Source organism: Lytechinus variegatus, chromosome 17, assembly GCF_018143015.1.
Source record: "Lytechinus variegatus isolate NC3 chromosome 17, Lvar_3.0, whole genome shotgun sequence".
Classification (NCBI taxonomy): domain Eukaryota; kingdom Metazoa; phylum Echinodermata; class Echinoidea; order Temnopleuroida; family Toxopneustidae; genus Lytechinus; species Lytechinus variegatus.
The window spans coordinates 17,163,168-17,169,053 of NC_054756.1; positions in this window are offsets into that span (position 1 = coordinate 17,163,168).

A 5,886-nucleotide genomic window follows, 5' to 3' on the forward strand; every position below is an offset into this window, starting at 1 on the left:
AATGTGAGTTCTGCTTTGAAGTTTCAAAAGCAGGGCAGCAGTTTAATCTGAGGAAATCATTTTGGCCCAGTGGATACCTTGCACACCGTATTGAACAAGCAGGCACAGGATTCAAATCCCTGCTTTGACATTCTTTTGCATGATATACTGTACATTAATCTGTCCATCTGCTCTTTCTTGGGTACCTGGCTACATGTATGCTGTGTTTTGCTCAGTGCAATGCAGTTGGTACAATTCATTTGAAAAATGCTCATAAACACAAAGTTCAATGAAAAAAGAAAAACAAATCAGCTCATTTTTTGATACTGGCAATAACCTTAAAGTAGTGAGATATTTTCCCCCTTTAAACCAATTTAATACAAAAAATAATACTTTTCATTAGTTTTCTTCATTATAATAGCTCATCCTACAAATGTCTTCAGCTGGCCTATATTATGTTCATAGTTATCATCATTGCTAGTTTGGCATTTTCCACTTTAAATTTGGATTTTTTTTGTTTGTTCAATGTCTGCAGAACGCTATATGAGTATCATGACTGCAATGGGTGTCATGTCAACAATCTTTTTACCAGCAGAAAAGTTTAAGTGCAACCCGTAAGGTGTGCAACAGACAATAAACATCAGTGTAATACGAGATGATACGATCAGATTTCTACAGTCATCATTGTTGGAGTTTCATTGAAACGATATAGATTTCAGGATGTTTTAAATATTTTGAATATATTTGATGATTTTCACCCCTAATTGTTATACTTTTTCATGGTACATAAGTTCCTTGGTTCAACTCTTTAAAAGAAGTAATAGCAATTTGACCTGTATTTTTTTTCACAAGGATGTACTTTATGGAATTGCAGCATGAAGGTTAGAAATATCAATGACAATTGGTACCAAACTCCACAAAACTTGAAAACAAATTATGGAAGTGGCTTATCTGTGGTGCATGTTGAACCCCACCTCTCCTCTCACAAGCAATACCCCTCCAACAACAGTTCCCCCACCAACACCCCCACGCTCCCGTCTCTCTCTCTCTCTCATATACTGCACTTCTTACCTCTCAAGTCACCTCCCTCCTTCCTCTTCTTCCCAAACAACACCACCACTATCACCACCACCATCAGCACGTCCACCACCACCACCATCAGCACCACCACCACCATCAGCACCACCACCACCGCTATCATCATCACCACCACCACCATCATCAGCACCATTACCATCACCATCATCATCACCACCACCACCATCATCATCACCATCACCATCATCATCATCACTGCCACCATCATTACTATAGTCTGCAGGCACAGATCCTGATTGAAACTTTGATGAACAAGTGGGTCTCCAAGTAAAGACTAGCACATACAAAACTTGCCTGAGCGAGCTACACAAGGCATTAATAGGCTGCCCATTCAGACCCTTAACGTGAGTGAAGGGTTTGCGCAGCAGACTACATCATCACCACCGCCATCATCACACCATCACAACAGAAAATGAACACAAAACTAATTTTCATTCAACCTAATCCCATTATATTATCTGCGACAGTGAGATCCCTCTTGATCATGTCTGAGATTTGTCTTCCAATTTCTCCTTGTTTCCCCGGGAGACTTGAATCCAATCAGATACAAAATTGGTATAATTGGTTTGAACTTGTTAGGGTGCATTCGGAGGTACATGTATATCTAATATCATTGAGTTCGAGATGTGATCTACCATGCATTATAAAATTGAAAGACAAACAAGTTGTGAAGACAGCTCAGTTTTGTAAAGTCCAAGTATGGATAGATGCATGTATTTGTAATTTTGTAACTGTTCTTACAGTTCTTGCAGTGTTGATATTTCATGTAAAAAAATAATTTTTTAAAGGCATTAAGATCAAAGTTCCAATTCATTTTTCACTCGGGGTAAAAAAGACAGCAACCTGTAAACTAATACAAAGATTTATAATGTAATTAGACAGAGCCTTAACTGCTGTGTTAGAGAGCCAGTACATAGCTGCCAGCTCCTATATGATATTTTTTATAAGAAAGCATACATGTACATGTGTATATAGGTAAAGGTACTTAAAAATAAATTACCAAAAGAGCAGAAAGTGAAAGAGGGAAATAAGTGTAAAGCAAATTTGCATTTTTGGGCCTCGTCTTACAAAGAGTTGCGATTGATCCAATCAATCGTAACTCCATGGAAATCCATCAGTGTTATAATTTTTTTCTACATGATATTTGCAAAATGTCCTGTGTAAACAAAGGAGATCACACCAAATTGTCAAGAAATCAATGAATTTATGGATATATACATTCATACCTAGAGAATTTTTTAACATGCATTTTATATGTTGACGTTGCTGGCTGTCCATAGTTGCGATTGATCGGATCAATCACAACTTTTTGTAAGATGAGCCCCAGAAGTATATACGGTAGGCTACCTGGTGAAGTTGTATTGGTAGTAAAGCAAATTTCTACAGAATTTTATTGTACACATGGATATTCTGTAGGTCAAGTTGAGTAATTGAGATCTTATACTGTTTGTCCTGCCATGTTTATAGAGTCATTCTCTGGTTAATCTATTTTGATCTCTCTTTTTTTTCTGATTCGTCTGCCTTGAGTCTGCCATTCCTTCCTTCCTCATCACATTCGTCCCTGTCAAAAACATGTTAGCCCCCCCCCCCCGCCCTCAAATTGTCCATGTCAACGGGCAAATGTCCATTTCATCTCAAAGTAGATACATCACCATAGCAGAACTGCAAAGTTGGCGCCATTGCTGCACCGGCAAGCATTTCATGAACAGAAAGTCAGTGGTTTTCACAACAAGTGTTTTAAGCTACTGAAACCCTGGTTTCTGATTGGCTCAGAACAAAATAGTGAGTGGTAATGGCTAACTATTTGCTTTGAGAAAAGCTCCCTGAAAGAGCATCCATTCTTCATGTCCTTGTTGAGTTGTTGCATTGGACAATTATTTCTCTTTTCTCTCAAAACTGCCCGATCTGCAAATTGGCCCGATCTGCAAATTGGCGCCATTTAAATCTTCAGTGATGTAGTATTCCCGCATGATTCAGAGATGGTGCTACCTATCGATGATGCTGCTTGTCTGACCAAAATAGATTATCGTTGTGGCTCATGAATTTTCGGCGAGACAGCTGCAGTTTTTACCGGAATGCACTATTACATTAGAGGGGATACAGGATAAATGGGCTTGAACTTTCGGGTTCGTGAGCAAGAAAGAGGTGAGCCTTGTGGGAACCCTCATCTCAATTTTAAATCTGTAGAAAACAATGGAGGATGTCCTGTAGTTCTCCGTTTATAATTTCAATGTATCATTGAAATGCTAATGACCAAATTTGACAAGATATCTCAATTTGAGAATAGAATTTTCAATCAGCATTGTATAAAGATTATACACAAAGCATGCATTATATAGTTGCAGTCAAGTCATAATGATGCATGAAAAATAAAAAAAATAAATACGCTCGTGGTGTTTCCATCGAAATATGATGTTACTAGCTCCTGGGTTCCATTGCATATTAAAACTTTTGCCATATAAAACTGGCAATTTTTTGCCAGAGTTTTTAATGTGTGATTTTCAATGGCATGATTTTGTTTCCAAAGTTTTTGTCTATTTGCCTGAGTCTTTTTATGGCAAAAGTTTTCTGCAACGGGTGCCATGTCAGCCGATCTGTCTGTGCTATTGGCATTGAGCTAAAAATAATAAAAAAAATATTAAAGATATTTTTTTCTATGTTCAGCTTTGCCATTGCTTTCCCCTTTATTTTCTCTCCATTTTTCTTCATTCTTTTTCACTTGTCATTCTTGATTTCATCTGAATTCCCTTCTACCTCATTCTGACAACACATGCTGTTGCCATGGTAACCGTGGCTCCAGCCCGTAGAGCACATACCACTTGAGACTGGGAAAAATAAAGGAGAATGGCAATGTCTTGAAGGGAAAAAAAATCATAATATGGAAAGATTTCCAATAACCCATTGTGGGCTATTTCTCACGATTGGCAAACAATAGTTTCCTATTTACATAAGTTATCAAATGAAAGGTCCATTCTCCCTCATTGTCTCAGCCGTTGCCCTCTCTTTTTTAAATAATTGATAAATTGCCAATTTGTCCACTGCCAACTCGTCCACTCACCACATGGTCTACCTTCATTTAGTCCAATGCCATTCCGTCCATCAACATTTCATCTGACAACCATTTGGTCCAATAACCATTTGGTCCAATCATCGCTTTGTCTAATAACCAGTTCGTCTATGGCCATTTCGTCTCATAACCATTTGGTCTTTATACACATTTCATTTTTGTCTCACCTGCGAAGCAAAGTGAGACTATAGGCGCCGCTTTTCCGACGGCGGCGGCGGCGGCGGCGGCGTCAACATCAAATCTTAACCTGAGGTTAAGTTTTTGAAATGATGTCATAACTTAGAAAGTATATGGACCTAGTTCATAAAACTTGGCCATAAGGTTAATCAAGTATTACTGAACATCCTGTTAGAGTTTCATGTCACATGACCAAGGTCAAAGGTCATTTAGGGTCAATGAACTTAGACCATGTTGGAGGAATCAACATCGAAATCTTAACCTGAGGTTAAGTTTTTGAAATGTCATCATAACTTAGAAAATATATGGACCTAGTTCATGAAACTTGGACATAAGGTTAATCAAGTATCACTGAACATCCTGCATGAGTTTCACGTCACATGACCAAGGTCAAAGGTCATTTAGGGTCAATGAACTTTGGCCGAATTGGGGATATCTGTTGAATTCCCATCATAACTTTGAAAGTTTATGGATCTGATTCATGAAACTTGGACATAATAGTAATCAAGCATCACTGAACATTTTGTGCAAGTTTCAGGTCTCATGATTAAGGTCAAAGGTCATTTAGGGTCAATGAACTTTGGCCGAATCGGGGGTATCTGTTGAATTACCATCATAACTTTGAATGTTTATGGATCTGATTCATGAAACTTGTACATAAGAGTAATCAAGTATCACTGAACATCCTGTGCGAGTTTCAGGTCACATGATCAAGGTCAAAGGTCATGTAAGGTCAATGAACTTTGGCCATGTTGGGGTTTTTTGTTGAATAACCATCATATCTCTGTAAGTTTATTGGTCTAGTTCATAAAAAGTGGTCTAGTTCATTAAACTTGGACATAAGAGTAACCATGTATCACTGAACATCTTGTGCGAGTTAGAGTAGTATTCAAAGTCAGCACTGCTGCTATATTGAACCGCGTGATGCAGGTGAGACGGCCAGAGGCATTCCACTTGTTATAATTTTGCCCAATTAACACTTAATCCAATTAGACCAAATGGTATATGGACTAAATGATGATAATCCTTATGTAACAAAGGCTTCAGTTTTTAAAAGTACATATATCCCAACCACTCATACTTAACATGAAAATGAAGATCATATTTTATTGGTCGAAAAAGACATGATATGATGCCTGGCAGCCGCTGTGCAGCACCAGATCAATAAGGCTGTATCCCTTTAATTGTTGTACGCCAAACAGGGTAGCAGCAACTCCCATCTTTTAATTTCTTCGGTTTCAATCTGACGTCTGTAGCAAAGCTATATACTATTATTTGGGTTAGGTGTTTTTTAATGTTTACTCCCGTATCTCGTTTTATTCATACCATTTCCCTTCGTTTGGATAGAAGTAGTGAATGTAGATTTATGACAATCCACTTTTCTAATTTGTGTACCCTTGATTTTACGGCATTATTAAAAGAGAGCCCTACTGGTAGTTGATACCAATTAAAGGGGAAGTTCACCCTGACAAAAAGTTTATTGTAAAAATAACAGAAAAAATAATTAAAAATATTGCCCAAGATTTGAGAAAAATTCATCAAATAATTAAAAAGTTATTCGAATT